This window comes from Sapajus apella, unplaced genomic scaffold, assembly GCF_009761245.1.
Source record: "Sapajus apella isolate SASKATOON/1434 unplaced genomic scaffold, GSC_monkey_1.0 scaffold118, whole genome shotgun sequence".
In the NCBI taxonomy this organism is placed as follows: Eukaryota; Metazoa; Chordata; class Mammalia; order Primates; family Cebidae; genus Sapajus; species Sapajus apella.
The window spans coordinates 5,227,984-5,248,102 of NW_022437058.1; the positions used below are offsets into that span (position 1 = coordinate 5,227,984).

General features: G+C 49.3%; 1 protein-coding gene across 1 annotated transcript in view; it reads right to left on the reverse strand.

Moving 5' to 3' along the window:
- The window catches only part of ZNF484 (zinc finger protein 484), a 432,825-nt gene extending 417,081 nt beyond the window's left edge, over nucleotides 1-15,744 (reverse strand). Inside the window, exons 1-2 of the mRNA XM_032260540.1 lie at nucleotides 15,719-15,744; nucleotides 13,612-13,755 (exon numbers count right to left, since the gene is read on the reverse strand). The gene's annotated coding sequence lies outside the window, so the exon portion shown is untranslated. The remainder of the gene's footprint in view (nucleotides 1-13,611; nucleotides 13,756-15,718) is intronic.
- Nucleotides 15,745-20,119: the final 4,375 nt, after the last annotated feature.

Genomic DNA, 20,119 nt, shown 5'->3' on the forward strand with positions numbered 1-20,119 from the left:
AATGGCATGATCTTGGCTCACTGCAACCTCTGCCTCCCGGGTTCAAGCAATTCTCCTGCCTCAGCTTCCCGAGTAGCTGGGATTCTAGGCATACACCAACATGCCTGACTAATTTTGTATTTTTAGTAGAGATAAGGTTTCACCATGTTGGTCAGGCTGGTCTCGAACTCCTGACCTCAGGTGATCCACCCGCCTTGGCATCCTAAATTACTAGGATTACAGGTATGAGCCACTGCACCTGGTCCTATATTTCAGATAAAACAGAAGCTTATCTTTCTCCCATTGGAATAGACTTTTGTTGTTCATTTTTTTAACTCAAACATGAAAGCCAACTTGTGTCAAAAGAGAAAATATGGCAAATTTTTAAAAATATCAAGCATTTAAAATACTTGCCATTTATAATAATATGCATATAAAAGAGAAGTAGAAAATCTGCATTTTAAAAGCTTGGCTTCTACATGGCAATTGTGGGACCTAAAGTTGATACTCCAATATTAACTGGACATATTATAGATTTTCACATTTAATGATAATGGATTTGTTTGTACTTCTCATGGTCAAACTAAAATGGTTTATTTTTTACAAATTATCTTTAACCAACAAGTCTTACTTTATTAGTCAGTTATTAGTTAACAGAGATACAGGAGCTCAATTTGTTACAGTTACAATTTGAGCATTCCATGGATTATTTAAGCTAAATTTGAAGGATATACTGTGGATATCTTCTATTTGATATATATAAAGGAAGTAGTCAACTACTGGTTATCATTTAGAAAATACTTTTGAAAAAAAATTATCTTCTGGGGCCAATAATTGAGTTCTACTAAACTACAGAGGTAGGTAATTTTGAAATGAGAAATCCAAATATATTTTGATTTTATATTACTCATATTTTCATTTTATTCATAAAGTCTTTTGGAAAAAGACAACAGAAATTGTGCTTTGTTGAGAAGACTTCTAGGGCCAAATTGTCATGCACTCAGAACACAGAGACAAGCAAGGATGGTTCCAGCCAGCTCCAAGGACACAGACATGTGAAAAAGGCTCTGAAGACACAGAAGGGCCTATGCATGGTAGATGTCATCCTGGAATGGGTTTTCATTCTGGACTCACTGCCTCCTCCTTCCAGAGCCCAGCCCCTCCAAGGCTGGGAGAAGAGACATCTAGGGTCTATGGGAAATGACCAGGGAAATGATCGCTGGAAGTGGCTCTGGCTGTTTCCAAAGAAAAATACAATCTAGATTCTTGTAACCATGCAAATGAACAAAAAATGTGAGTTTAGCAGTCAGCGAAACATTAAGATGAGATACAGGGGTAAACACATTTTTTTTCATAAAAGTAATGGATGTTAAATAATGAAATACAGTACTAAAACAATTGAAGCCTGGAGCCTTTATGATGTAAATTAAAAATGGAGACCAGTGCTGTTCATATTATATTAGAGGATTAAATATGAGCTGCTAGTCCAACTGTGTTCTGCAGGAATTCAGGCATACAGTGGCACAATCTTGGCTCACTGCAACTTCCGCATCCCAGGTTCAAGCAATTCTCCTGCCTCAGCCACCTGAATAGCTGAGATTACAGGCACCTGCCACCATGCCCAGCTAATTTTTCGTGTTTTTAGTAGAGATGGGGTTTCACCATGTTGGACAGGCTGGTCTCGATCTCCTGACCTCAGGTGATCTGCCCACGTCAGCCTCCCAATGTGCTGGGATTACAAGCATGAACCACTGTGCCTGGCCATATATTCGTTTTTCTTGTGTAAATTTCTACAAGGGAGATTTTGAGGTCATATGGTAAATCAGAACCAAAGTGTTTTCTGAAATAATGTGTTATTCTACATTTTCATTGGCAATATGTGACAGTTCTAGTTGTTTTACATCCTTAACAATATTTGGGATTATCCATCTTTTTAATTTTAGTTATTCTAATGAATGAGAAGTTATTCTCATTGTGGTTTTAATTTTTATTTTTTTTATGACTAATAATGTTGAACATCTTTTCATGTACTTATTGACCATTCATGTATCTTCTTCTTGGTGAAATGTTTTATTAAACCTTTTGTCCAATCTTAATTGTATTATCTCTTTGTTATTAAGTTGTAAGAGTTCCTTATATATCTGTATTGTTTGAATAAAATGTAGGAGGAAAAGCACCTTTGGCTGAATTGTAACAAACAGGAAACTGTGGGTGGGGAGCAGGTCATGCAGAACCCTGAGGCACAGGTAAGAACTGTGGATTATAGATGACTTAGCACCAGAGGATTTTGGGTAGGGGTTGGCATAGTTAGGATTACATTGGAAAAGATCACTTTGGCAGCTCTGTGAGAAGACCAGAGGGAAGAGAATTGGACACAGCAATTGACTAGGAAGTTACTGCAGAGCCAAGGAGAAACAGCCTAGTAGTGCAGTTCTGGATGATGTCTCTCTTTCACTTTTGTTCCTGACATTCCAGACTGCACAATTTCAGATGTGGGCGACTGGGTGATTTCTTTGATCTTCCCAACCAAATATAACCTACTTAAGGTTTTTATCTGTAAAATGCATTATTAAAAGTTAAGAGAGGGGTGACAATGGTGGCCTCCTTAGCTTAACCAAATGGTTATGGTTGTCGGTTGTAGTAGCAATCTTATTCTTGCGTGGCTCTTTGCTTAGTTTTTGCTTTCTTTATCCTGTATTATAAACTTCATGAGAATAGGAAAATTATTCCTCTTTGAACTCACCATTGTATTCCCAATTCTAGCACAGTGCCTGGGATTTCCTCTGTATGTGTTTTTGAAACAGACCCATAGATCCACAGACAGATTTTAAAAAATATAAACAGAAACAAACCCTTCCGGTCTTGAAGCTTGAAATTTACATTTCTTATCTGAGTTTCTTCCTCAGGAAATGGACCCTCATGCTTCTCAAAAAGTATCAAAGAACTGAAATTCATCAGACCACTGCATTCAGACAAAGAGATGCCAGATTTCTTATTTGTCATGTTTGCTTCCTTAGCCCTCCCTAGATCCCATTTTCCCACTCATATTTACATTTCTTTCTTGCTATATAAAAGTCCCTAATTTTGGCTTCTTGAGGAGACAGATTTGTGACTGATAGCCCATATCCTTAGCTGCAGCACTCAATTAAAGCCTTCTTTCTTGGCAACACTCATTGTCTCAGTGATTGGCTTTCTGTGTGCAAGCAACAAGACCTAGATCCAACCCCTGGTATTTCAGTAACATTTTGTGTGTGAGAAAGAGGGTGGAGGAAGGAGAATAGGGGAAGTAGGGAGAGTGTCTTAGTCTATTTTTGTTGCTATAACAGAATATCACAGACTGAGTGATTTATAAAGGAAATAAATTTATTTAGCTCTAAAGGCTGAGCAAGAGCATGATGTTGGCATCTGGAGAAGGCCTTCTTGCTGCGTAACTATATGGCAGGGGCATCACATAGTGAGAGAGCAAGCACAAAAGAGCTTATGATAACAAACCCACTACTGTGCTAGTGACATCAATCCATTCATAAGAGAAGAGCTGACATAAATCTATTCATGAGAGCAGAGGGATTAAGTTTACAATCAATGAATTTTTGAGGATACATTCAAACCATAGCAGAAAGACAGACAGAGGGAACAAGCACACATCACACATACAAAAACTGGACACTAGTTTTGTAAATGCTTAGTGTCTCTCTCATATACTGTATTTGTTGATCTTTTCTCAATTTAAACTTATCACTCCATAATTTCTCTTTTCTTCCCCAAAATGATGTACCTGTTTCATCCTTACAACCATAAAACCCAAGAATGTTTTCCTGGAAAACATTTAAATGTCTCACTACAATTCAAGTACCCATACTTGCTATGTTTCTTTTTTATCGTCTGTATATTTTGAAAATGTAACAGCATTATTGTCTTACACAAAATAGGCGCTAGCAGAGTAAAGAGACGAACACAAATAACTCAATTAAGAAACGGAAAAATGATCTGAATAGATATTTCTCAAAAGAAGACCTACAGGCCAACAGATATATAAAAAATGCTCAGTATCACTAATCATTAGAGAAAGGCAAATTAAAACCACACTGAGATATTACCTCATACATGTTAGGATGGCTATTATAAAAAGACAAAATATAACAAGTGTTGGAGAAGATATGGAGGAAAGGGAACTCTTGCACAGTATTGAGGGAAATGCAAATTAGTACAGGCATTTCCTGTACTAATACATGGAAAACAGTATGAAGGGTACTTCAAAAATTAAAAATAGAACTACCATATGAACCAGCAATCCAACTACTGGGTATATATCCAAAGGAGATGAAATCAGTATGCTGAAGAGATATCTGCAACTCCATATACATTAAATCTTATTTATATTAGCCCAAGTTGTGTAAACAATCTAAGTGTCCATCAATGGATGAATGGATAAAGAAAAGGTAGTATATGAAATGTAGCATATATACACAATGAAATACTATTCAGCCATAAAAAATATGAAATTTTGTTATTTGTGACAACATGGATGAACTGAAGGACATTATGTTAAGTGAAACAAGCCAGGCACAGAAAGACCATATGACTTCATTTTTATTTCAAATCTGAAAGAGTCAAACTCACAGAAGTACAGCGTAGACTGGTGGTTACCGGGGGCTGAAATTGGGGTGGGAAGTGGGGGGATATTGATCAAAGGATTCAAAATTTCATTTAGGAGAGGGGAAATATTCAAGAAGAGATCTACCACACAACATGGTCACTATAGTTCATAACAACATATTATATTTTTGAAAAAAATGTGAAGAAACAAAGTATAATAAGAACTTTTTCCTCGAAGCTTTGGCACTATAATATATGAAGGCCAGAAGCCACATTTTTACAGTTCCGTTTCTTGAGCATCCAAGCCAATGGACGGGATAACAGTGTTGAGGACAGATCACTCACTGGGAACACTGGATTCAGCTTCTCCCCATTCTGTGCAACTTATTCTGCAGAAGGTGAGAATTTATCTGAAGGAATTTACATATTTTTGTGTGGCAATGTATTCCTGAGAAGATGCTGTACCAAATTCCTTCTTCTCCATGAAAAATACGGCATGAAACTGATACTAGAGCACATAAATGATGATTTTAAGTTTCCAGAAACATCACATGTATCATATTACTGAGGAAAAACATATCATTTTATGCCATGAAAAACTTTGGATATCCTTGATTAATACTGACTGAAAACTGCATTTAGTTAGTATTCATTGTGTCTATATTGAGTGTATATTTTTTAGTATTTTAAACCTTGCTTAACGAACTTCTGAATCTCACTTAAAAAGTATTTTCCAAAGTTTTTGAAATTTTTCCACAAAAGGAGAAAAAAAACAAAAGGAAATATTGGAAGTCAAATAGGTTTGAGAAATATTATGATATACATCCTTCTTGCACGTCATAAAGCCTCTAACACTTGCTACAGTAAACCAACAAATGAAACTCAAACTTCTTGCCTTGCTTAATCAAAAAATTAAAGTTTTCCAAACTTCTTTGATTACAGAATCTTTTGACAAAACAATATTTGTCATTGCACACTTTGAGAGATATTGCTCTACAAAAGTCACTGCACAGCACCACTAAAATATGGTGGCTGAATAGATAGATAAATAGATAGATAGATAGATAGATGTTTACTTTTTTGGATTATAGACAGTTTTCAGATTTAGTTTGTTTTAAATAAGCCAGTCTGCTTTCATAATAATTATACTTTTAAGTCATTTTCTGATCAGACATTTGTCATCATGAGAACAATGTGATAAAAACTGTTTACACTGGGAACTAAGATATTAGAGTTTCCATTCAAGATTCCCTCTGGAAGAGGGACACTTAAGTTCTGTGATTCTATGAGATGAATCAAGCCTGAGACGCAGGCCCTGCACCTTCCCAGGGCTGCACAGGCTTTGCACCTTCATGTGGAACAGTCACCAGCTGTCATCACTTCGTTCTTAGGTCATTGCCTTGAGTCAGTCTTTTTTATTGAATGGAGTTTTGCTTTTGTTGCCCAGGTTGGAGTGCAGTGGCGCAGTCTTGGCTCACTGCACCCTCCGCCTCCTGGGTTCAAGCAATCCTCCTGCCCTAGCCTTTCTAGTAGCTGGGATTACAGGCACCCGCCACCACGCCTGAATAATTTTCTTTGTATTTTTAGTAGAGATGGGGTTTCATCATGTTGGTCAGGCTGGTCTTGGACTCCTGACCTTGGGTGATCCACCCGCCTTGGCCTCCTAAAGTGCTAGGATTCCAGGTGTGAGCACCCAACCCGGAGTCAAGTCTTTTTCACAGACTTGGTTCACTATAAAGCTAAGGTGGACAACTGTCATGGACAGAATTGTGTGGCCTCAAATTTATGTTGAAGTGCTCCCCTATAGTACCTCAGAATGGGACTGTATTTGTAGAGAAGACCTATAAAGAGGTAATTAAGGTAAAATTAGGTTATATGACTGGGCACTAATCAGTAGGACCGATTTTCTTGTAAGACGAGGAGATTTGGACACAGACCACACACAGGCCACAGGACAATCACGTAAGAACACAGTAAGAAGGTAGCTATCAGCAAGGCAAGGAGAGAGACCTCAGAGGAGACCAAATGTGCTGGTACCTTGATCTTGGACTTCCAGCCTCCAGAACTGTGAGAAAATAAATTTCTGTTACTTAAGCCACTCAGTCTGTGGTATTTTGTCATGGCAGCCCTAGTAAGCTAATAGAAATATTTTTAGGAGCAATAAACCATGGACTTTGTTATTCTAGTAAGATAACTTTAGCACTGTTACCTACTTCTACCTTGAAGTTGTAAAAAACAGGCAGTGAGAAGCATTTCTACGGAGTGTATAAATTATGTTCTGTGAAACAGAATTAGTTAACAAGGCTAACACTTGTCAGCTATATACGATGCTGCGTCTCCAGTCTCTATCTGGACAGCGAAGGGGAAGGCATGGACCAGAGATCTGCCTTCAGAAGAGCAGCTGACAAAGTGGCCCACAACCTGGGGACTGTGACGGAAGCAGCCTCCTGAAGCCTGGGATCCCACAGCACAGGTGTGAAGAGAGAGTCTTACTTGCTGAACACAGATGCATAATTTCCTCTTATCACTGTTCTTTTGTGAAAAATTCTTCTGAATACATAATTTTTGCCCCCAAATAAATATGGCATTGGACATTTTCCTGACTAGGAAGTTGGTAGGATATTCACTTTTCTAGCATCTTTGTTAGATGACTTTTTATGGTTGCAAAGCCACTCAGAAAAGAGTTCATCCTCCCAACACTTCCCTGGACCACTGTCCCATCAGATGACACTGAACTCACAACATAAAGGAACTCAGCACTAGGTAAATAGGTGCTTGACTGTGATTTAACACCTGCATCACTAAAATTGGTTGCATTAATCATCCAAAGAATAATCACTCTGAGCTCCATCCTGCTGTAAAGACCATCTGCTCTGAGCTCCACCTAAAACCAAGCAACATCTGCACCAAGCTCCATCTTGCTTATGGCTCCTTATTGATCAGAGCTCCATCTTCTCTGAGCATCATCTTGTTGAGAGCTCCATCTTGCTCTGCACTCCATCTTACACAGAGGAACATCAGCTCCAAATTCAATCTTGCATGGAGCTCCTTTTCTGAGCACCATCTGCTCTGAGCTCCATCTGCTCCGAGCTCCATCTTGCTCAGAGGTCCACCTGCTCCGAGCTCCATCTTGCTCCGAGCTCCATCTTGCTCCGAGCTCCATCTTGCTCCGAGCTCCATCTGCTCCGAGCTCCATCTGTTCAGTGCTCCAATCACTCTGAGCTCCATTTTGCTCTGAGCACCATCTGCCCAGAATGAACCTATATGGATTCATTAGAATTTGGTTCAGCTGCATAAGTAAAACAAAAGATAACAGTGGCTTTATTTTTTTCTCACATAAAAGATGTCTGAAGGGAGACAGTCCCGGGGTGGGATGGCAGCCCTATGGTCATTGTGTCTGAGGCTTTTAGCTTTTTGCTTTGCCATCCTCAATGCTTGATTTCCATGTTATGGTCTAAAGTGGCTGCTGGAACTCCAGCCATTACAACTGCATTCTGGGAAGAAGGGAGAGAGGAAGAATGGAAGGAAGGAGAAATGAAGGGAGGAAGGGAGAAAGGAAAAAAGAATCCTTTTCTTACTTTTTTAGAAAAGACTTCCTTAAATGATAGCTTATAGTAATTTATCTCTCTCATTGTCCACAACTTACCTGGCCATACAGGAGACTGGAAAATCTACTATTACATTATAGGTAGCAATGTGCCTCGAATTAGGTTCAGTTACTAAGATAGAGGGTTGGGATAGGCAGCTAGCAATTTTTCTTATACTAACATTTCATTATTTTTTAAGTGTCAGGGCATGGCTGGTCCCAAAAGCTTACAAGCAAAAATAATAATTGACTTTGGAGCTTTTTTTTTTTTTTTTGAAATAACACTGCAATCTTGAATTCAGCAGGAAACAAGCAAGTAAGTGTGTGAAAGAATGATTCCAGCCCACAAACCTTCCTAGTATTCCCATGAACAATATTCATTGATTCCAAGCTACACATTTGAAACATACAACAAACTGTTCTGAGGCCAAAGAACAGCATGTGTAGTTTGGTTTGCTGCCATGAAGGGACGAGAGAGCTGTGCATGGCCGCGCATGGTGAACAGCTGGCCCACACACAAGATGAGCTCGCTGGAGTTGGGTGTATTCGTGTATTTTCCCTCATCCTTCCCAACATTCCCAAGATAAGTTATATAAAGAAAAAAAAACACTGAATTTAAAATATTTCACTACAAAATATTACACTAAATCTACGACGTTATACTTTTCAAGCACTGCAATTCCTCAAACAGCCAGCAGAGACACAAAGGTAAGGCTGGAAGGACCTTAGAGATTGTCCAGGCTAGGTGCCTCCTTCTCCAGAGAAAGAAACTGTGATGGGGAGAAGTAAAATAGCCTGCCCAAGCTCAATAGAGATACCATCTCTTGACTCCCAGGCTCACTCCATTCTAGCCCCTTTGGGGCAGCAGTTGTGTCTGAGGGACCCCTTGGCATTGGAAAAGTCCACAGAACAGCCCCCTAAGACTTCAGTGACTGCCAGTGATGTATAGAACAAAAACGGGGAATGAGCATTTTTCCCACCACCCTTGTGATTAAGGAGAGACACAGGGGTTCTTCAGAGCTGTAGGGCAGCTTTGATGCCCCACGGTCCATTCCAAGTGGTCCAGCAGGGATGCTGGACAGAGTCACCAGGACAGGTGTGGTCTGGGCTCCAGAGCAGCTCATGGGCAGTGGAAGCACTAGCAGGATGCTACAGGGAACATTAGAGGGATCTGGGGGAGGCACTTCCTCTTTCTCCACATCACTAGCCTCTTGGTTCTCCATAAGTTAGTTCTACATTTCTCCAGGGGTGGGGGTGTATGAGAGTACAGAGACACCTGGACTTTCCTCCCAGAAATTCTAAACTAGAAGGTTTGGGTAGGGCCCAGAAAATTGTATTTTTACCATGTGTCCCTGAAGATGCTGAGGCAGCCATCTTGCTACTATCTGAGGACAAGTGATCAGGAAGCTCTGCACTGGATGACACACAGAAAGCCCTACCACCATCCCAGTGCTGCTCTTGTCTGGGAAGACTACTTGGTGAAGAGCTGTGATCCATACTCCCTTGCGACCCTGTGATTAGAAGTTCTTCCTCAGCCTCAGGCTCCCCTACCTCCCACTTTCAGTGTCTTTTCTTCCCTGGTAATGGGAAGCCAGTCTCCCTGTGCAAACCCTCCACAAACTGGAAGCCTATTACTAGGTCACCTGTCAGCCTCTCTGTCCCAGTTACATAATCCCCATTCCTCTCACCACTTATCCATGCTCCTATTTTCCAGCCCATCAATCATTTCCTCACTTTTCTCTAAATGCTCTCCAAGTTCTCTCCAGTCCCCATGCGTTGTCTTTGTTCCTAATTCTTCCCTTGAACAGTTTGTGTCTTGTGAGATTAAAAAGAAATTCCTGCTCCAAAAGGATTCGAAGGCTATTTTGACAAGATTAATTTAAGAAACCTCCCTGCAGCATCACAGCAATCCGGGGAAGAGGGCAGGTTGCATAAGAAAGTCTAAGGAAGGTAGTACAATAAATACTCCATTGTCTCCGTGGCAACACACCCCAAAAGTTTTCTGAATGCCCACACAGTGAGGAAGGTCTGAAGATCCACCTGCTGGCTCACTGGAAAGCCAGGAAGGACAGCTTAGCTTTCCCTCCATTCACGTGGTAGAGATCAGGGCAGGCTGGGACTACCCGACAGACCAAGGAAGTGGGAGAAAACAGAATCAAATGTGGGAACCAGAGAGCAAAGGGAAGTAGTGTAGAAGATGGGTGGGTCATCACTGACCCCTGCTGACAATGGCATCCATTTAAACCATAAGCACAAATTCACATTTGAGAAGATTTTTAAGCCTTCAAAAAGCCTTCTCAAGGGGATGATATGAAAAATCAGCCAGGCAAGGTGGAAGGAGAAAGGAAGGAAGCGAGACCCAGAGTAGAACACAAAGCAAGACAAAGTTCAGCGGCTGCTGCGAACCTATTTTCTCCAAAGAACAGTAGGAAAGGGAGAAGACGGCAGACGGAAGAGAAGGCAGAGGAAAAGGTGGAAATTGAGTGAGAATCTGCCTTCCCAGCCTTGGGGGTCCAGAAAATACAGCACATATACACCATGAAATACTATGCAGCCGTAAAAAAGAATGAGTTCATGTCTTTTGCAGGGACATGGATGAAGCTGGAAACCATTATTCTCAGCAAACTAACACAGGAACAGAAAACCAAACACTGCATGTTCTCATTTGTAAGTGGGAGTTGCACAATGAGAACACATGGCCACAGGGAGGGGAACATCTCACACCGAGGCCTGTCTGGGGTAGGGGGAAAGGCGAGGGACAGCATTAGGATACATACCTAAAGCATGCGGGGCTTAAAACCTAGATGACAGGTGGACACCTGCAGCAAACCACCATGGCACATGTATACCTGTGTAAAAAACCTGCATATTCTGCACATGTACCCCAGAACTTAAAGTAAAATTTAAAAAAATATTTAAAAAAAGATCAGCCTGGGCAACATGGCAAAACCCTGTCTCTAAGATATATACAAAATAATAATAATAATAATGAACTGGGAGTGGTAGCACACACCTGTACTTCTACCTATGTGGAAGGATCACGTGAGCCCAGGTGGTCAAGGCTGCAGTGAGCCATGACCATGCCACTGCGCCCCAGCCTGGAGAAAAGAGTAAGACCCCGTCTTGAGGGAAAAAAAAAAGGAGGAAGAGGAAGGTAGGAGAGTCAGGAGAGAGATTTGAAGATGCTACACTGTTACCCACAGCTGCTGAAGATGGAAGAGGGGCTATGAGCTAAGGAATGCAGGCAGCCTCTACAGAAGTTGGACAAAGCAAGGTAACAGATTCTCCCCCAGCATCTCTAAAGGAATATAGCCCTGACAATACCCTGATTTTATCCTAGTAAGATGCATTTCAAACTCAGACCTCCAGAACTTAAAGATAATAAACTTGTGTTATATTAAGTGGCTAAGTGAGTGATAATCGGCTACAGCAACCACAGAAAACTAACATAAAAACTAAGAGGCACAGTCGTTTCCCATTATCCACAGTGTGGCTTTCGCAGTTTCAGTTCCCTGTGTATATCCCAAAAATATCAGAGGGAAAATTCCAGAAATAAAACATTCAGTTTTCATTTGCATGCCATTCCAAGGAGCATGATGAAATCTTACACTTTCCCAACTGCCCCGCCTGGGGCCAGGAATCTCCTCTTGTGTAGCCTATCCTCACTGTCTACACTACCAGTTCTGTCCGGCACTCAGTAGCTGGCTCAGCTATCAGATTAGCGCAGTACATGCATAGGGTAGCAGCAGTGGCAACCCTGGACACTGGCCCCAGGACCAGATACTGCCACAGTCAGCCCACAGGTGTGGGAGGGCAGTAGGCGCTCAGTCACAACTCTGCAGCTGCACAGTGCCCAGCGCCCACAAACCTGTGCTCTGGGCCACGGCCAAGGAAAAGTGGACCCTAGGGTGGGATGGCGGGATGGCGGTACACTCTGCGATCCTCATGCCCTCGGGGAGCAGTCCCGCCAGAATCTGCCGTGGGCTCAGCCACAGCTGCCACCTGGAAATGGCGCAAGTCAGTATCAGTGGCAACCCCTGGCTCTGTCCTCCCCCACCAGCAGAAGAAAATCCAGGGCCAGATGTCACCATGGCGCCTAATTTAGGTGGTCAGCAGCGCAGCTGCAAGGGGGGAGAAACCGGCCCTCAGCCTCATCCTGGGGGCTGCAGTGGGCCCAGAGCCCACAACCCCACGCTCTGGGCTTGGGCAAAGGAAGCACGGATCTTAGGGTCGGGGGAGGTGTCTTGAGGACTCCCAGGCTGTCTGAGACCAGCCCTGAGGCCTCCCGTGCATTCTGCTGCACTGCCACTTATAGATGGCATGTGGCAGCAGTGGTGGCAACCCCAGATCCTGCCTGCCTCCACCAGCAACATGGACCCGAGGGCCAGACCCTGCTGCAGTGCCTAAATCAGGCCTCGAAGCAGGAGGAGGACTGGAACTGGCGCCCAGCCCCATCCCAGTGGCTGCAGGGTACCCAGCGCCCACAACCAGTGCCCTGGACCAGAGCCAAAAAGGAAGACAAGGAGGGCGGGAACTGGCGCTCAGCCCCACCCCCAAGGCTGCACAGCACCCAGCACCCAGACCCCGCACTCTGGGCGGGGGCAAGGAAGATGGACCCTAGACGGTGCACTGCGCAATTCTCGGGCCATCTAGGGCCAGCCTCTGCCTTGGGCTCAGCTGCAGCTGCCACCTGCACACGGCCATGCAGCAGCCACAGGGACAACCACTGACGCTGCCCGCCTGCTCTACTGCAGTGAGGATCCCAGGGCCAGAAGCCTTCACAGCTCCTCACACAGGCAGTCGGCCCTGCTGCTGCAGGAAAGCAGGAACCAGCCAGTCAGCCTCGAGGATCGAGCGGCTGCACAGCACCCAGCGACCACCACCCATCACTCTGTGCATAGGCCAAGGAAGAGGGGCCCTAGGCTGGGAGGGCAGTCTGCTGGACGGCCCTCGGGTCTTCTGGGACTAGCCCTGCCAGCCGACGCTATGGGCTAAGCTGCAGCCGCCCCTTGCAGATGGTGCACGTCAGCAGCGGTGGCAATCCTGGATATGCACGTGGTGGCCAGCAGCACAGAACCAGGGGCCAGATGCCACCATGGCCCTAACTGATGCAGTGAAGCCCCAGCTGCAGGAGGGCGGGAAGAGGCACTCAGCCCTATTCTGGTGGCCGCACAGTGTAGAGACCTGCAGCCCAGCACTCAGGGAGCCACCAAAAAGGCATATGACCCTCAGGCCTCACTCAGGTCTGGGACCTGCACTGCCAACCTCTGCTGCGGGCTCAACTGCAGCTGCCACCTGCACACGGCGCGGCAGAAGCGGTGGCAACCCCAGCTCTGCCTGCCATAACCAGCAGCAGTAGCGGACCGAGGGCCCGAGGCCGCCTCAGAGGCTGCCACCTGGCCACCTCTGCACCCTGTCCCTGCCCTGGTGGCAGCCAGCCATGCTCCTACCTCTCCGGCGCTCTGCAGTCTCTGTCCCTGCCACCCACCGCAGTGAGGTGAGCCATGGTGCCACAGCCTCCAGCCTCCAGCATGCAGCAGATGGCTCTTCCTTCTCCTGGCATGGAGCAGCTGGGTGGGCAAAGCCAGAAAAGCCTAGAACGGGACACAGAGAGCAGTAGCATTTGACCCCCACCTTGTCATGCTGGCCACTGACTGCCATGGGCCAGTTTCAGTGAAGGCACTCACGCCCACCCTCCAAAGTCCACAGCATGTCTTTTTGGCCCGAACTGGCTAGGGAGTGGAGACTGGAGACACCATGGTGCCTGGGCTTCCCGCTCCACAGGAACCACTGGGACCACCCAGGCTGTGCTCGGGAAGCAGGAGCAGCAGAAACTCAGCCCCGGCCAGCCCTCCCCACCAATGTGCTGGTTTCCATTCCTGAGACCTCCACCCACAGGGCCCTGTCACCCCATGGTGTCTGCTACTGCATGCCTGGGCATTCTTGGCAGTCTCTGCAACACAGAATGTGAGGGCTCAGGCCTGGGAACCATGATGGATCTGGGGGCCCTGCTGTGATCAGGATTTTCACAGAAATGTGTGCCTGCCGTGCAAGAGGAGGTGGCCCTTTAAAGTTTAGTGTCCGGGGAGAGGAGGACCACTCCTCTCTCAGAGACCACCACTGTCACTGAAACCTCCATCACTTGTCACTGGTAGTGCAGCTTCCGACAGAGCCCCTAACCCGCTGCCACCGGCAGTGTGGCCCCAGGATACTGCCAACACTCCATCCCCCACCACCAGCAGGGCACCCCAAGGATAGTGCCAATGCCCCATCCCCCACTACCCACCACTGGCAGGGTAGAACGTGATGGCAGCCCCTAACCTGCCCCTGCCTTAGACACTGCAGCACTCGATGGCACCCGCAAACCAACCCCCTGCCATGGGCAGCACAGCCCGGGATAGCGCCCTAACAGGCTCCCTGGGGTGGGCAGTATAGTCACAGATAGTATCCCCAAGCAGACCCCCACAGCAGGCAGTGATGCCCCCATATGGTACCCAAATTACCCCCCACTGCAGGTACTGCAACACTGAATAGTGAGTGCCCTAACTCACTCCCCGTCGGGAACAGTGCGGCCCTGGATAGTGCTCCCAACCAACTCCCTGCCTTGGGCAGTGCAGTCATGGAGAGCACTCCAAACTCCATTTCCACCTTGGGAAGCACCACCATGGCTAGCTCGGGTAGCCCGATAGCGCACCCAACCCGCCCCTGCCACAACCCACGCAGCCCGGAATAGCACACTCACCGGCTCTTTGCCAGGCAGCAGATTCCTGAGAGCACCTGACCCACCCGCCACCTCCCCACCACTCAGGCTGTGTATCCGGCCCCAAGAGTGGCCCCACCAGCCCTCTACCCCCCTCCACAGGCAGTCAAACCCTGTGTAGCTCTCCCAACAAGCCCCCCAACCTGTCTCAGTGCAGTCCCCATGGCGCCTTTAACACCACCCCTCCTCCCCACCAGCAGTGTAGCACCCTATAGTAACCCTAACCCATCCTCCACCACCAGCACTGCAGCCCCAGATAGTGCCCCCAACCCGCTCCCCATGTGGGCAATGCCGCCTTGGATAGTGCCCCCAACCAGCTCCCAGACACGGGCAATGATGTCCTGGATATCACACCCCCCCACACTGGGGGCAATGTAACACCTGATAGCACCCCCAACCCATCCCTCATCGCTGGCAGTGTTGCTCCGCACAGTGCCACCAACCCATCCCAGACAACGGCATTGCAGCACCTGATAGCTCCTCCAACTCACCCTCCACCTAGGGCAGTACATCCCCAGATAGTGCCCACAAAATGCCCCACTGCTGCTGGCAGTACCGCTTGGGACAGGCCCCATCCCAGCCCCCAGCAATGGGCAGCACACCCCAGGAAAGGGCCGCCAACCCTCTACCCTACGCGGGCAGTGGCGCCTCTAATAACCGCCCCCCCCAACCAGCCCCCGCAACACCAGCAGTGACACCGTGGATAGTGCTCACTGCGCACGGCAGGGCACTCCCAAGCCATCCCCCATGCCTTAGGCCGTGCGCAAGATGGTGAACCTATCCCGCCATCTTTTTACCTTTCCAGCTGCGCTGTAGTCTCGGTCACCGCCACCAACCGCAACAGCGAGGCGAGCCAATACTGCAGACTCGAGCTCCAGCACGTGCGGCAGGCGGCTACTCCCCCTTCTCCTCTAAGCCAGCTCGGAGAGGGTGGGCCCACGTACTCAGAATTCTGAGTCTGAAATGGCGAGACTCCCGCTTGCCATTCTTTATATATGGTGTTCCTAGACTACGTGTTCTGATTGGATGAGAGCAAACTTCAAGGTCTACTCTAATTGGGCTTTATTTGCATGTTCTGATTGGCTATCCTAAGCCTTGTTCTCATCCAACCCGAAGAGATTCTGGCCAGGCCGAGATGTGGCCCCTTTAAGAGGTGGTGGTGCTTCAGCCTTGAGGCAAGTGACGCTGCCAGCGTGAGTGCCCCTACGGAAGCCGAGACTGCACTCCCTGCAAGGATCCGGCAGGAATGGCGGCCCGGCCAGAGGGAGTCAGCTGAGGCTGCGGCGGCCCTTGCCCGGCCCGAGAGAAGGCAGCGGAGGCGGCAGCGTGGTCAGAGTCAGTTTCTTCGGAGAAGCCGTGGTGGCGTCCACGTGATGTTGGAGGACGAGGCAGGTCTCTGCAGTAAGCGGCGGGACTTGTACCCCACCGGGAATCCTCCATTCTCCGCGGCTCCCTGCTTTGTCTGGGATGGGTTGGTGGCACTGTGCGGTGCAACACTGCCAGCGGTGAGGGACGGGTTGGGGGTGCTATCAGGTGTTACATTGCCCCCAGTGTGGGGGGGTGTGATATCCAGGACATCATTGCCCGTGTCTGGGAGCTGGTTGGGGACACTATCCAAGGCGGCATTGCCCACATGGGGAGCGGGTTGGGGGCACTATCTGGGGCTGCAGTGCTGGTGGTGGAGGATGGGTTAGGGTTACTATAGGGTGCTACACTGCTGGTGGGGAGGAGGGGTGGTGTTAAAGGCGCCATGGGGACCGCACTGAGACAGGTTGGGGGGGCATGTTGGGAGAGCTACACAGGGTTTGACTGCCTGTGGAGGGGGGTAGAGGGCTGGTGGGGCCACTCTTGGGGCCGGATACACAGCCTGAGTGGTGGGGAGGTGGCGGGTGGGTCAGGTGCTCTCAGGAATCTGCTGCCTGGCAAAGAGCCGGTGAGTGTGCTATTCCGGGCTGCGTGGGTTGTGGCAGGGGCGGGTTGGGTGCGCTATCGGGCTACCCGAGCTAGCCATGGTGGTGCTTCCCAAGGTGGAAATGGAGTTTGGAGTGCTCTCCATGACTGCACTGCCCAAGGCAGGGAGTTGGTTGGAGGTGCTATCCAGGGCCGCACTGTTCCCGACGGGGAGTGAGTTAGGGCACTCACTATTCAGGGTTGCAGTGCCCGCAGTGGGGGGTAGTTTGGGTGCCATATGGGGGCACCACTGCCTGCTGTGGGGGTCTGCTTGGGGATGCTATCTGTGACTACACTGCCCACCCCAGGGAGCCTGCTAGGGCACTATCCCGGGCTGTGCTGCCCATGGCAGGGGGTTGGTTTGCGGGTGCCATCGAGTGCTGCAGTGTCTAAGGCAGGGGCAGGTTAGGGGCTGCCGTCACGTGCTACATTGTCGGCGGTGGGGAATCGGGTGTGGGCACTATCCTTGGGGTGCCCTGCCGGTAGTGGAGGATGGGGTGTTGGCACTATCCTGGGGCTACCCTGCTGGTGGTGGGGGATGGTGTGTGGGCACTATCCTGGGGCTACCCTGCTCGTCGTGGGGGATGGGGTGTTGGCAGTATCCTGGGGCTACACTGCCGGTGGCAGCGGGTTAGGGGCTCTGTCGGAAGCTGCACTGCTGGTGGCAGGCGATGGAGGTTTCAGTGACAGTGGTGGTCTCTGAGAGAGGAGTGGTCCTCCTCCTCTCTGGACTCTAAAGGGCCACCTCCTCTTGCGTGGCAGACACACGTTTCTGTGAAAATCCTGATCACAGCAGGGCCCCCAGACCCATCATGGCTCCCAGGCCTGAGCCCTCACATTCTGTGTTGCAGAGACTGCCAAGAATGCCCATGCATGCAGTAGCAGACACCATGGGGTGACAGGGCCCTGTGGGTGGAGGTCTCAGGAATGGGAACCCGCACATTGGTGGGGAGGGCTGGCCGGGGCTGAGTTTCTGCTGCTCCTGCTTCCCGAGCACAGCCTGGGTGGTCCCAGTGGTTCCTATGGAGCGGGAAGCCCAGGCACCATGGTGTCTCCAGTCTCCACTCCCTAGCCAGTTCGGGCCAAAAAGACATGCTGTGGACTTTGGAGGGTGGGCGTGAGTGCCTTCACTGAAACTGGCCCATGGCAGTCAGTGGCCAGCATGACAAGGTGGGGGTCAAATGCTACTGCTCTCTGTGTCCCATTCTAGGCTTTTCTGGCTTTGCCCACCCAGCTGCTCCATGCTAGGAGAAGGAAGAGCCATCTGCTGCATGCTGGAGGCAGGAGCCTGTGGCACCACGGCTCGCCTCGCTGCGGTGGGTGGCAGGGACAGAGACTGCAGAGCGCCGGAGAGGTAGGAGCATGGCTGGCTGCCACCAGGGCAAGGACAGGGGTGCAGAGGTGGCCAGATGGCAGCCTCTGAGGTGGCCCTGGTCCCTGCTTCCCCCCTGCTGGTTATGGCAGGCAGAGCTGGGGCTGCCACCGCTTCTGCCGCGCCGTGTGCAGGTGGCAGCTACAGTTGAGCCCACGGCAGAGGGTGGCAGTGCTGGTTCCCGCCCTTCTTCTGTTCCTTTTTGTCCCTGGTCCAGGGCGCTGGTCGCAGGCGCTTGGTACCCTACAGCTACTGGGATGGGGCTGGGTGCCAGTTCCGGTCCTCCTCCTGCTGCAGGGCCTGATTTAGGCACCACAGCAGGGTCTGGACCTTGGGTCCACATTGCTTGTGGAAGCGGGCAGGATCAGGGGTTGCCACCACACTGCCGAATGCCATCTATAAGTAGCAGGTGCAGCAGAATGCACGGGAGGCTGCAGGGCTGGTCTCAGATAGCCTGGGAGTCACCCAGGGCACCTCCCCCCACCCTAAGATCCGTGCTTCCTTGGCGCAAGCCTAGAGTGTAGGGTCACGGGCTCTGGGCCCACTGCAGCACCCAGGATGAGGCTGAGCGCCGGTTTTCATCACCTTGTAGCTGTGCTGCTGACTACCTAAATTAGGCACCATGGCGCCATCTGGCCCTGGGGTTCCTGCTGCTCCTGGGGGAGGACAGGGCCAGGGGTTGCCACTAATACTGACTTGCCCCATTTCCAGGTGGCAGCTGTGGCTGATTCTGGCAGGGCAGCTCCCTGGGGGCGTGGGGGTCGGGGAGTGTACCGCCATCCCACCCTAGGGTCCACTTTTCCTTAGGCCTGGCCCAGAGCACAGGTTTGTGGGCACTGGGCACTGTGCAGCCACAGAATTGTGACAGAGCGCCCCCTGCCCTCCCACACCTGTGGGCTGACTGTGGCAGTATCTGGTCTGGGGTGCATGCTACTGGGGCCAGTGTCCAGGGATGCCACCGCTGCTGTCCCATGGCATGTGTAGGCTGCTGCGGCAGCTGATCCCAGGGCAGAGGCTGTCAGAGCTGGTCCCAGACAGCCTGAAGGTCGCCTAGTGCACTAGCCAAAGGGTCCATTCTTTCTTGGCCCACACCCAGAGTGAGGATTGCAGGCTTTGGGCACTGCACCACTGGCATGGGGAGACAAGTGGCGGGGGGCTCCCTTACCTGCTCCATACAAAGCCCAGGTTGTCAGGAGTCAGCTGTCTCTCCAACATGCCCCAGTCTCATCCTTGGTCAGCCCAGAGCACAGAGGCCCACTCAGTCCTGGCTCCATATCTTGTGCCAGGCAGGCACAGAGGCACAGAGCCCCAGAGCTTCAGCAGCTTTGTCTGTGGCTGGGCTAAACTGGTGCCTGCCTCATCTTGACCATCTGCCCAAGTGGCACAGCCTCCAGCGTTGCTTCCCAGACAGCTCCAGGGTGCTTCCTCCCTGGCCCCTTCTTCCGGCTCCCAGTCCCAACAGCAAACCACCCCCACCCCAGGCAGCACATCTGTTGCCCGTGGGGCGCTTACTGCTTGGCCTCCCAAAGTGGTGGGATTACAGGCGTGAGCCACTGCACCCAGCCTGCGGGAACTGTTTTAAATGTTGGCTGAGAAGAGGAAACATTGAAAAGTGGCAGGGAAACAGCATTTCCTGGCTGCACACCCCACACCAGGCATCTATCAAAAGCTCCGCTAGGAAAACATATTCAGAGAGGTCTGGTAACTTGCCTCAGGTCACACAGCAAGTGAGAGGCAGAGTGGTAGTCAAACCCAGGCCTGCTGGGCTAGTTTCTCCCCCTGTCACATGGCCCTGGGCCACCTCTCAGGCACAGCAGAAACCCAGCCAGGAAGGCAAACCTCGAAGCCTGACAAGTTTAGAAAGTCGGGAAATCCC